Consider the following 13,485-nt stretch of genomic DNA (forward strand, 5'->3'; position numbering starts at 1 on the left):
TGATAATTTTGCCATCAACAGGCTTTTTACCTAAAGTACTGACTTAATGTCCATTTAAATAAACATATGTTATGATAGACTGTGTACATAAATCAAACAGTGTATCCTGATATTTGTAACAAAGTATGTGGAGTGCATATTTTGTAAAACGAGTGCTCTTGATTTGTTTTGTAAATTATTATAATTGAAATATATTTTAAAAGTATTGTATCAACACTCATTAATAAAACAAGCATTTAAACAGTAGTAATTTTATTAAACTCATGCAAAATTAGAGGAAAAGATCAGACTCAAGAACGCATTACAGGTGCTGGATGATGCAAGTTACAACATAGAGATATGTCTAAAAGATCGTCTGCTGAAAGTTATGAAATTGAATCGAAGACTGCAGTTCCCTTCAAGCACAATAAGACACTAAATACACAATACTAGGCTTGACCTGACAGGAATTCACAAATGCGTTGAAAACTGTACTAGATTAAGAACTATTAATGGAAATCCAATTGGCAGACTATTTTCTCCGTGATTTATTTAGGCTCTGTGCATTCTGTGTGCTCCTTTAACTATTAACTTTGTGATTCCCTAATGGTGTTAACATATCCAACAAATTAGACTGTCTTTGGCACCACTCTAAAACACGAATGCTACTAGCAGAGAATAAACTTATTTTCATTTTTTTCAAGAGTTCAACACAGGATTGCTTTGAAAAGGATCCTTATTCTGTGATGTGACATACTTCATCAAAGGAAATAGTTGTTTAGAAAATAATCTTTATTCTTTGCAAATTAACTTAAAATGGAAGGACATTGAAGCAACACTTTTCTCCATTCTGGTTTTAACTGTCTCTAGTGGTTACATAGAATGAATTATGTTGCATATAAAGCAACCATAAATTATGATGATAGTTACAAGCTGTTTTGTTAAAACATAAGCTCTGAGAACAATACAGGGTGAACAGAGGACAATGAAACAAGCAAATAACCCTAATAATCAAAAGTCCATGGTGACAAAAGTGTTGACATCAAAAAGTTACAAATCTACTAATTCTAAAAGTACAATTCATTTGAAACACCTCAAGTGAGGCATAAACCACAAAGTGATAAACTCAAACAAAATCAAACAATGGAAAATCCAGGATGGAATGTAACAATATTATAAAAAGGATAGTTCCTGCTTACCATACAGCATAGATGCTGAGTCAAAGGCAGTCACAATAAAAAGACTGTCACAAAATGTGCTTTCGGAGTTTCCCTCATTTCATTTTACCTTCTCACCAAATACCAATACTTCAATAACAACTAGATAAAATAGACTGATTTCCTGGCTGTTGTTGATTCATCACTGTTGTTGTTATAGTCTTCAGTCTGAAGACTGGCTTGGTGCAGTTCTCCATGCTACTCTGCCCTGTAAAAGCCTCTTCATCTCCAAATATCTACTACAACCTACATCTAATGCATGATGCCTTCAATGATTACCATAGCAGAATATTGTCAAATGATCTTCCACAGAACCCAAAGAAATTCTGATAACATGTAAAGGTTGTTGCTGGCACCAAAGTTAGTGTCCAGTCCCTAGCAAGTAAGACAAGAACAGAAATAGAGGGTAGCAAAGCAAAAACTGAAATGCATAACTCTGTTTTCAATTATTCCTTTACAAAGGAAAACCCAGGAGAACTGCCCCAGTTTAATCCTCATAACACTGAAAAGATGTATTAAATAAGTATTAGTGTCAGTGGTGATGAGAAACAGCTGAAATTGTTAGCTTGAACAACCCTGTCTCACTCCCTTCTCAACCACTGCTCAACTCATAGTTGCCATCTGGTTTTAGTACAAGTTGTAAATAGCTTTCACTCCCTGAGTTTTACCCCAGCTACCTTCAGAATTTCAACCAGACTATTCGAGCCAACATTGTCAGAAGCTTTCTCTAAGTCTACAAACATAGGTTTGCTTTTTCCTTAACCTACCTTCTATGAAACGTCGTACGATCAGTATTGCCTTGTGTGTTTCTACATTTTTCTGAAAGCCAAACTGATCTTCCCCAAGGTCAGCTTCTACCAGATTTTCCATTCTTAAATAAAGAATTCATTTTAGTATTCTGCAACTGTGACTTATTAAACTGATACACTACTGCCCATTAAAATTGCAACATCATGAAGTTGACATCCTACAGACGTGAAATTTAACCGACAGGAAGAAGACGCTGTGGTAAAATGATTAGCTTTTCAGAGCATTCACACAAAGTTGGCGCCGGTGGCGACACCTACAACATGCTGACATGAGGAAAGTTTCCAACCGATTTCTCATACACAAACAGCAGTTGACCGATGTTGCTAGGTGAAACGTTGTTGTGATGCCTCATGTAAAAAGGAACAAGACGTACCATCATGTTTTCGACTTTGATAAAGGTCAGATTGTAGCCTATCGCGATCGTGGTTTATTGTATCGCGACATTGCTGCTCGCGTTGGTCGAGATCCGATTATTGTTAGCAGAATATGGAATCAGTGGGTTCAGGAGGGTAATACGGAATGCCATGCTGGATCCCAACGGCCTCGTATCACTAGCAGTTGAGATGATGGGCATCTTATCCGCATGGCTGTAACAGATCGTGCAGCCATGTCTCGATCCTTGAGTCAACAGATGGAGACATCTGCAAGACAACAACCATCTGCACGGACAGTTAGATGACGTTTGCAGCAGCATGGACTATCAGCTCGGAGACCATGGCTGCGGTTACCCTTGACACTGCATCGCAGACAGGAGCGCCTGCGATGGTGTACTCAATGACGAACCTGGGTGCACAAATAGCAAAACGTCATTTTTTCGGATGAATCCAGGTTCTGTTTACAGCATCATGATGGTTGCATCCGTGTCTGGCGGCATTGCGGTGAACGCACATTGGAAGTGTGTATTTGTCATCACCATAATGGCGTATCAACCGGCGTGATGGTATTGGGTGCCATTGGTTACATGTCTTGGTCACCTCTTGTTCGCATTGATGGTACTTAGAACAGTGGACGTTACATTTCAGATGTGTTACGACTCGTGGCTCTACCCTTCATTCGGACCCTGCGAAACCGTACATTTCAGCAGGATAATGCATGACAGCATGTTGCAGGTCCTGTACAGGCCTTTCTGGATACAGAAAATGTTCAACTGCTGCCCTGGCCAGCACATTCTCCAGATCTCTCACCTATTGAAAACATCTGGTCAATGGTGGCCGAGCAACTGGCTCGTCACAATACGCCAGTCACTACTCTTGGTGAACTGTGGTATCATGTCGAAGCTGCATAGGCAGCTGTACCTGTACACGCTATCCAAGCTCTGTTTGACTCAATGCCCAGGTGTATCAAGGCCATTATTACGGCAAGAGGTGGTTGTTCTGGGTACTGATTTCTCAGGATCTATGAACCCAAATTGCGTGAAAATGTAATCACATGTCAGTTCTAGTACAATACATTTGTCCAATGAATACTCGTTTATCACCTGCATTTCGTCTTGGTGTAGTAATTTTGATGGCCAGTAGTGTAGTTCGGTAATATTTACAGCTATCGGCACCTACTATCTTCTTGTAGTGTAAGGGTATTTTGCCTGTTTCATACATCTTGCATGGACGATGGAAGAGTTTGGTCATGGTTAGCTCTCTCAAGGCCATCAGTAGTTCTGACAGAATGTCGTCTGCTTCCAGGGACTTGTTTCAACTTAGGTCTTTCCATGCTCTGTCAAATTTTTCTGGAAGTATCATATCTCCCATCTTACCTTCCTCTATGTCCTCTTCCCTTTCTATAATATTGTCCTCATGTACATCTCCTTTGTATAGACCTTTTATATATTCCTTTCACCATTCAGCTTTCCATTCTTTGCTTCAGACTGGTTTTTGCTCTGAGCTCTTGATATTCATACAGCTTGTGTCATCCCAGATTTCTATTAGGCTCTGTCTTTTTACATATTTGATCATCTCTTAAAGCTACCCATTCGTCTTCTGCTGTATTCCTTTCCCCTGTTCTAGTCAACCATTGCCTAATGCTCCCTGTGAAACTCTTAACCACCTCTAGAACTTTCAACTTATCCATGTCCCATCTCCTTAATATCCTATCTCTTTGCAATTTCTTCATTTTCAATCTACAGTTAGTAACCAATAAATTGTGGTCAGAGTCCACAACTGCCCCTGGAAATGTCTTACAATTTAAAATATGTTTCCCAAATCTTTGTCTTAACATTATATAATCAATCTGAAATGTTGTGGTGTCTCCATGTCTCTTCCCCATACACAACCTTATTTCTTAACTCATTCACCTACAATGATGGGTATAGGCAACATAGCAGCTCCATGTATTGTAGTACAATGATGAGTATGGCTGTCACAGTGCCGTAGACTCAACATATGACTCTTCTGTATCTAAGTGCTTTCTGAAATAATTTTGAACCATACTGCTGGATGGCACTAGTTGTACATTTGTAAAACTGAAGCAAAAATTTGAGCTTAGTCTGTGATTCATAATGAAGCAGGAGCTGCAAAAATATGGCAGTTTTTGAAAGAGAGTCATATTAGTGATGCACGCAATAGTGAAGACAATGACACTGGATGTGAGACATTAATAAGCAGCATTTTGGAGGATGAGAAAACTGTAAGTACACAGCAAAGTGCATTCTCACATGAAACATATGAAGATGACAAAAAAGTGTTCTGCAGTCTCTTCAAAGGTGGCTCATTGGGACTGCGACAATGTAGCTAATCGTCCTCTAACTGGAAGCTGCATTGTAACATCTGAAATAGAAGCAATGGTTCTGTGGCGCCAGGGACAAAAGCCTACAGAACTTCAAGTCATAAATGAGTTTCTAACAACAGCATTTTTTGAGTCCATTGCAAGAGAAACTTAACTCCTATGCAGCAAAAAAAAAAAAAAGGCTATTAGTTCAAGCAGTGATAACACATGCTGGTTTCCTGTAACAATTGATGAACTAAAGGCACACTTTGCTCCCCACATCCTCATGTTGCAGACATAAAAACCTTCTGTACAAGGTAATTGCTCACAAAGAAAAATAATTGAGACTCCAATATTTGCTAAAACAATGTCACTGACCAGATTCAATCATATCTCTTGGTATTTGCACTTTACTACTGAATCACCAGAAACACAACCTCATAAATTGACAAAAGGAAGAACAGTCACTTTGTAACTGCTTCACAAATTTCAAAGAGTATATGGTCCTGGAAGAATGTCGGCATCAATGAAAGTGTGATGAAGTTTAAGGACAAGCTTCCATATTTTCAGTAAAACCCATCAAAAAGAGCCAGATTTGGCATAACGATATGTGTACTGTTATAATCTGAAGATATATACTGGAAAAGGGAAAGAAAGCGGTGGTGTGGCTGTCAAATGTCCTGCAAGTGAGAAGATTGTGCTCAAACTGTGTGAGACTTTGTTTGGGGAATGGAGAAATATTTACATGGACAACCAATACAGATCTTCCAGCTTGTTTAGGAACTTACTAGATAAAAAAACTTGTGCTGTGAAGAATGTAAGACTAACAAGAAAAAATTTACCACAGACACATTCAGTAGAACTTACCTGAGCAAAGGAAAACTAATATTCACGTCATCAAACAACATTCTTTCTATGAAATGGGTGGATAAAAGAAACATTCACCTCCTCTCAACACTTCACGATAGACCAGAGTATATGGTGGCACACAAACGTGGAAATACATATTTAAGATCTAGTTGTTTTATCAATCATAACCAAGGAATGGCTGACACTGACATACACAACCAACACTTTCCACATACCAATTTATGAGAAGATGTATCAAGGGGAATAAGAAGATATATTTTTATCTCCTGGAAATAGCATTGCTAAATACAAGGGTAATTTACCACAAAGAACCCAGCAGTCAACAGAAGGATGATAAAAAAGGTCCACCTCAATTTGGCAGAGCAGTTCTTGAAGAATTTAATTCTCCCAGTCCACTCTTCTAAGGGAAGTACAAGCAAAGCAGAAAATTCGCTAATGCTTCAAGGTAAAAGGTGGAGACATTTTCCAGCAAAAATAGCATCAACTGAGAAGAAAATTGGTCCCATCAGAAGACTCAAAGTTTGTTATGTTCAAGTGCATTGAGGAGAAACTTACATAAAGTTGCCATTCATTTGGACAAATGTGTAGTGATATACCACACACAATGAAAGTAAGTGTGAATGATTCTGATGTTATAAGTCCCTAGAAAAAAGTAATTTCTTCATAATTTGTAAATAATTGTATATGTGTGAAAAATAAAAGTACATGGCAAAAATAATTGTACTCCAAACAAATCTGGTCTCAAAAAACCATATGTGAATGGGTTAAACAAAATGTTAATAGTAAATAAATTATGCTCAGTGCAAAATTCTACCAGGCAGCTTCCTCTTTCATTCCTTTCTTCCAGCCCACATTTGCCTACTATTTTTCCTTCTCTTCCTTTTCCTACTATCAAGTTGCAGTCCGCCACCATAATTATATTTTTGTCTCCCTGAACTATCTGAATAATTTCTTTTATCTCATGTTTCTTCCATCTTTACATCATCTGTGGGGCTAGCTGGCTTATTAAATTATACTGCTCTGCTAGATGTGGACATCATATCAATCTTGGCTATGATAATGCCGTATGCTGTTCATAGTAGCTTATTTCTATTCCAAATTTTTATTCAATACTAAACTTACTCCTGCACTATTCCTATTTGATTTTGTAATGACTGTATTTATCTGGAAACAAGTCCTGTTCCTCCTGCCACCAAACTTTACTAATCCCCACTATATCTAACTTCAACATATTCATAATCCTTTTTAAATTTTCTGATCCTCATTCCTGATTAAGGGATCTAACACTGCATGCTCCGATTTGTAGACTGTCATTTCTGATCCTCCTGATGATGACATCTACCTGAGTAGCCCCACCTGGAGATCCGAATGAGGGACTATTTTACTCAAGATGACGTTATCATCATTTAAGCATGCAGTGGAGCTGTATGCCCTTGGGAAAAATTACAGTTGTAGTTTCCTCATTCTTTCAGCTGTTTGCAGTCCCAGACAGCAAGGCCATTTTGGTTGATGTTACAAGACCAGATCAGCCAATTATCCAGTCTGTTGCCCCAGCAGCTACTGAATAGTCTGCTGCTCCTCTTCAGGATCCATGCCTCTGTCTGGCCTCTCAACAGATGCCTCTCCATTGTATTTACACCTACGCTACGACACTCTGTATCGCTGAGGTACACAAACCACCCTACTGACAGTAAGGTTAATGATTTCCACCCTACTGACAGTAAGGTTAATGATTTATCAAAGAGCAAATATAATTTATTATTAGCTTCAGTTTAGGAAAACTTCTCTCACATGGTGTGACTGAGACACAAATGGTCAAGAAGCATTTGGCTGTAAGTGATCTAGAGGGTAAATGAGTCAATGAATTTCCATTTAATAATAAATAGAAGGCTTTCTTGGGCTGTGCATGTGGCAACTACGTCCACACTTGTATCGGCTGCATGTGGATGCCTATGGCACTTTTTTTGTTTCCTGCAGCATCTGCTCCTTATCAAACTCATCACGAATTTCTATCAAATTCTCCTGTGCTACTGCGAGAGTGCCATTGGAAGCTTCAAGCATAAACATTGTTCCAAAAATTTGGAAAATTTTTGTGACTTCCTTCACGGCTGTGTGTTGCTATTACAATTCATAAATAAACTGGTCCACACTCACCAACAAAATTATTCTTCAATCCATAATCAAGAGTCAAGAGCTAGTTCACCCAGCACTGCTTCATATTCCCTCCTTTTTCCACAATGATCAATGTTAATGCCCAGATCATTGCATTTTTAGTGCCAAATGTAAAGTGTTGTCTATAATTGTACTTCATTCCATTACTAAAAACTCATTCTGGATTTTTAATTTTATGAGTCCTTTGACCAAAGTCATTTTTGGAGACTGTAGATATTGTTGGGCTAAGTTTATTTTCTCCAATACCATGTGCCAAAACCTGATGCAGGTTAAAAAGACAAAATTACATGAAGCTGGAAGGAAAAAAACTTGCTGCAGATCTACACTACTGGCCTTTAAAAATTGCTACGCCATAAGATGACTTGCTACAGATGCAAAATTTAACCGACAGGAAGAAGATGCTGTGATATGCAAATGATTAGCTTTTCAGAGCATTCACACAAGCCTGGCACAGGTGGTGACACCCACAATGTGCTGAGATGAGGAAAGTTTCCAACCGATTTCTCATACACAAACAGCAGTTGACTGGTGAAATGTTGTTGTGACGCCTCGTGTAAGGAGGAGAAATGCGTACCATCATGTTTCTGACTTTGATAAAGGATGGATTGTAGCCTATTGTGATTGACGTTTATCGTATCACGACATTGCTGCTCGCTTTGGTCGAGATCCAATGGCTGTTAGCAGAATATGGGATTGGTGGGTTCAGGAGGGTCATACGGAATGTGGTGCCGGATCCCAATGGCCTCGTATCACTAGCAGCCGAGATGACGGGCATCTTATCTGCATGGCTGTAACGGATCGTGCAGCCACGTCTCGATCCGTGAGTCAACAGATGGGGACGTTTGCAAGACAACAACCATCTGCATGAACAGTTAGACGATGTTTGCAGCAGCATGGACTATCAGCTCGAAGACCATGACTGCGGTTACCCTTGACGCTGCATCACAGACAGGAGCGCCTGCGGTGGTGTACTCAACGACGAACCTGGGTGCACGAATGGCAAAACGTCATTTTTTCGGATGAATCTAGGTTCTGTTTGCAGCAGCATGATGGTCGCATCCGTGTTTGGTGACATCGCGGTGATGCACATTGGAAGCGTGTATTCGCGTCATCGACATACTGGCATATCACCCGGCGTGATGGTATAGGGTACCATTGATTACATGTCTTGGTCACCTCTTGTTCACATTGACGGCACTTTGAACAGTGGACATTACATTTCAGATGTGTTACAACCCATGGCTCTACCATTCATTTGACCCCTGCGAAACCCTACATTTCAGTAGGATAATGCACGACTGCATGTTGCAGGTCCTGTATGGGCCTTTCTGGATAAAGAAAATGTTCAACTGCTGCCCTGGCCAGCACATTCTCCAGATCTCTCACCAATCGAAAACATCTGGTCAATGGTGGCCGAGCAACTGCCTTATCACAATATGCCAGTCACTACTCTTGATTAACTGTGGTATCGTGTTGAAGCTGCATTGGCAGCTGTACCTGTACACACCCTCTAAGCTCTGTTTGACACAATGCCCAGGTGTTATTACAGTCAGAGGTGGTTGTTCCGGGTACTGATTTCTCAGGACCTATGCACCCAAATTCCATGAAAATGTAATCACATGTCAGTTCTAGTATAATATATTTGTCTAATGAATACCCGTTTATCATCTGCATTTGTTCTTGGTGTAGCAATTTTAATGGCCAATAGTGGAATATCATTGTTTACCTTGGACAGATCTTGCGTATCTTCCAAAGTGCTCACAGTTCCTTCCACATTTTCTTTTATGACTTTGACTGAATAGTAATGAGCTCTCCAGCAAGTATCAGACAATCATTCCTAACTTTGTCACTTTTTCCTACAACTAATTCCTACCTATGTGTAAAAGATGAGAAATCCTTACAGTTTCAAAACAGATAATGCTAGAGGGAACACATGAGAATGCACAAGCTCCAAAAATATTTGTTGCAGCACTGACGAGTGCTGTAAGGAGTATGAAATTAGAAATTTTTATTAAAACTCAAGTCATTCCATAGACAGAGGCAGAAGCATAAAGCGAGCTGGTTGTTGCAAGTGGGTCAGGTTGTCGACACATTATGACCCCGTCTGCAGTGTGAGGATATGCATTCAGCACAAAGGAGACAGTGACATAAAACAAATGAAGTAAGATAAGTGCATTCATTGGCTCATAAGACAAGATGTGAGAAACTATCTCCACACATCAAAAAAAGTTTTGCATCACTCCGAGTCCCAGAACTCCTGAAGACAGACGTTGACTGTGGACACCATATCACAGACACAGTCCCTTTGACTGTTGAGAGATAACAGTAACCACCCGAAGATGTAAAAAACCATGTATGAGCAGCTCCTATTAGACAGAGGGGGTCTGACAGCCAATCAGTTCTGGACATTCCACAGGGAAGTAGGTACACAGCTCATGTTGTCTAACCATGCCTAGATGGTCAGTACCATGGTTCGATCATGTCTGCATTGATACTTTGTGCCAGGAAGGGCTCTTAACAAGGGAAGTGTCCAGGCATCTCAGAGTAACTAACATGTTGTTGTTCGGACATGGAGGAGATACAGAGAGACAGGAACTGTCAATGCATGCCTCACTCAGGCCTCCCAAGGGCTATTAGTGCAGTGGATGACCGCAACCTACAGATTATGGCTTAGAGGAACACTGACAGCTACACCACCATGTCGAATAATGCTTTTTGTGCAGTCACAGGATGTCATTCTATGACTCAAACAGTGCGCAATAGGCTGCATGACGTCCAACTTCATTCCTGATGTCCATGGCAAGTTCTTTTTTGCAACCACAACACCATGCAATGCAGTACAGATGGGCCCAACAACATGCAGAATGGACCACTCAGGATAGGCATCACATTCTTTTAGACGATGAGTCTACCAACACCAGGTACTTACTGGCTGGGTCAGCGAGGATCACCATAGAATTTGGAGTGGGCCTAAGGACACTCTAGCAACCCAGCACAATATCACTTGACACTGGCCAAGGGCGGCCTTGCATGTTGTGGCAATGGCTGGTCTTCCTGAGAGGTCGGACAAGTGCAGAGAGTGGGATTGCTTGTCATTGGGAGCTCCAATGTTAGGCAGGTGATGGAGTCCCTTAGGGATATGGCAGCTAAGGACGGGAAGAAAGTCAATGTGCACTCCATCTTCATGTGCATATTGGGGGGGGGGGGGGGGGGGGTCATCCAAGATGTGGAAAGGGTCCTTGATCCTTGAAAGGATGCCATGAAGGGTACAGGGTGCAGCCAACTGCAGGAGGTGGCTCATGTCGGCACTAATGGCTTGTGTTGCTATGGACTGGAAAAGATTCTCTCTGGTTCCCGGCAGATATCTGAGTTGGTGAAGACTGCCAGTCTTACTAGCAAGATGAAGGCAGTGCTCACCATCTGCAGCATCATCGACAGGACAGATTGTGGATCTTTGGTACAGAGCTGAGTGGAGGGTCTGAATCAGAGGCTCAGACTGTTCTGTGACCATGTAGGCTGCAGATCCCTCGACTTGCGCAATAGAGTGGTAGGGTTTTGGATTCCGGTAAATAGGTCAGATGTCCACTACACACAGGAGGCAGCTACATGGGTAACAGGGGCTGTGTAGCTTGGACTGGGCAGTTTATTAGGTTAGACAGTCTCTGAAAAGATAAAAAAGGGCTTCAGTCTCAAAGGGTACAGGGCAAAGAAACGACGAACAGTAGGTATTGTAGTTGTTAATTGTCATAGCTGCATTGGAAAGAGATTCTGATCATATGTAAAGTACACCAGTGGCAAAAAACAGTCAATACCATCACTGCGCAATAGCAATGGATATGTTACCGATGATGGTGCCACTAAAGTGGAGTTAGTAAATACAGTTTTCCATTATTCCTTCATGAAAGAAGACGAAGTAAATATTCCAAAATTAGAAACCAGAACAGCTGTTAGTATGAGTGACATAAAAGTAGATATCTTAGATGTTGCGAAACAACTCAGATCACTTAAGAAAGGCACGTCTTCCGGTCCAGATGATATACCAATCAGGTCCCTTTCAGAGTATGCAGACACAATAGCACCTTTCTTAGCAATCTTATACAACCGCTCACTTGATGAAAGATCTGTTCCTAAAGACTGGAAAGTAGCACAGGTCACACCAATATTCGGGAAAGGAAATAGGAGTAACCCACTGGATTACAGACCCGTATCACTGACTTCAATTTGCAGTAGGATTTTGGAGCATATACTGTACTTGAACATTATGAATCACCTTGAAGAAAATGACTTATTGATACATAACTAACATGGATTCAGAAAATATCGTTCTTGTGCAACACAGCTAGCTCTTTATTCCCATGAAGTAATGAGTGCTGTTGACAAGGGATCTCAGATCAATTCCATATTCCTAGATTTCCAGAAGGCTTTTGATACCATTCCTCACAACCAACTATTAATCAAAATGCAGGCATATGGAGTATTGTCTCAGTTGTGTGACTGGATTTGTGATTTCCTCTCAGAGAGATCACAGTTCGTAGTGGTGGATGGTAAATCATCGAGTAGAACGGAAGTGATATCTGGCATGCCGCAAGGTAGTATCATAAGCCCTCTGCTGTTCCTGATTTACATAAATGATCTAGGTGATAATCTGAGCAGCCCCCTTAGATTTTTTGCACATGCCACTGTAATTTACCATCTAGTACAATCATCAGACAGTCAATTCCAATTATAAAACGATTTACAGAGAATTTCTGTATGGGGCAAAAAGTGGCAATTGGCACTAAACAAGAAAAAGTGCGTGATCATCCACATGGGTACTAAAAGAAATCCATTAAATTTTGGGTATGCGACAAATCGCACCAATCTAAAGGCTGTCAATTCGAGTAAATACCTAGGAATTAGAATTACAAGCAACTTAAGTTGGAAATACCACATAGATAATATTGTGAGGAAGGCGAAAGGGGTGTTGGATCCTTACCAGGTAGGATTGACGGAGGACATCGAGAAAGTGCAAAGAAGGCCAGCTCATTTCATGTTACCGTGCAATAGGGGTGAGAGTGTCACTGATATGATAAGCGAATAGCAGTGGCAGTCACTGAAACAAAGGCGGTTTTCTTTGCAGCGAGATCTATTTATGAAATTTCAGTCACCAACTTTCTCTTTCAAATGCTAAAATATTTTGTTGTCACCCACTTACATAGGGAGAAATGATCATCATAATAAAATAAGAGAAATCAGAGCTCGAACAGAAAGATTTAGATGTTTCTTTTCCCCATGCGCCATTTGAGAGTGGAATGGTAGAGAAGAAGTATGAAAATGGTTCGATGAACCCACTGCCAGGCACTTCAGTCTGAATTGCAAAGTGACCATGTAGCTGTAGATGTAGAATGGCTACCCCTACACACCAGCAACCCACAGCAGTGCCAAAGTAGCAAACTACTCTTGGGCATGCAACCGCTGAGCTGATTGCACAAATGGCATCTAGAATCCAGCACACACCTGACTGACCAATAGCTGAGGCTGGTGTGAAGGAATGACAACTTGTAAACACTGGAAATAAACGACTCAACTCTAATAATGTGTTACTCGTGTTGAAGATGTTCCACAGGTTCTATCCTGAGTTCACCCAGAGGTGTCTCCTCTCAGCCCCTCTGTAAACTGATGCCAGAAGTGAGCACTATAAAATCATCATCAGAAGATCTGGCATGATAAATGTTTGACTCCAACTCCTCAAATTTGGAGG

This window comes from Schistocerca americana, chromosome 3 (assembly GCF_021461395.2).
Source record: "Schistocerca americana isolate TAMUIC-IGC-003095 chromosome 3, iqSchAmer2.1, whole genome shotgun sequence".
Taxonomy (NCBI): domain Eukaryota; kingdom Metazoa; phylum Arthropoda; class Insecta; order Orthoptera; family Acrididae; genus Schistocerca; species Schistocerca americana.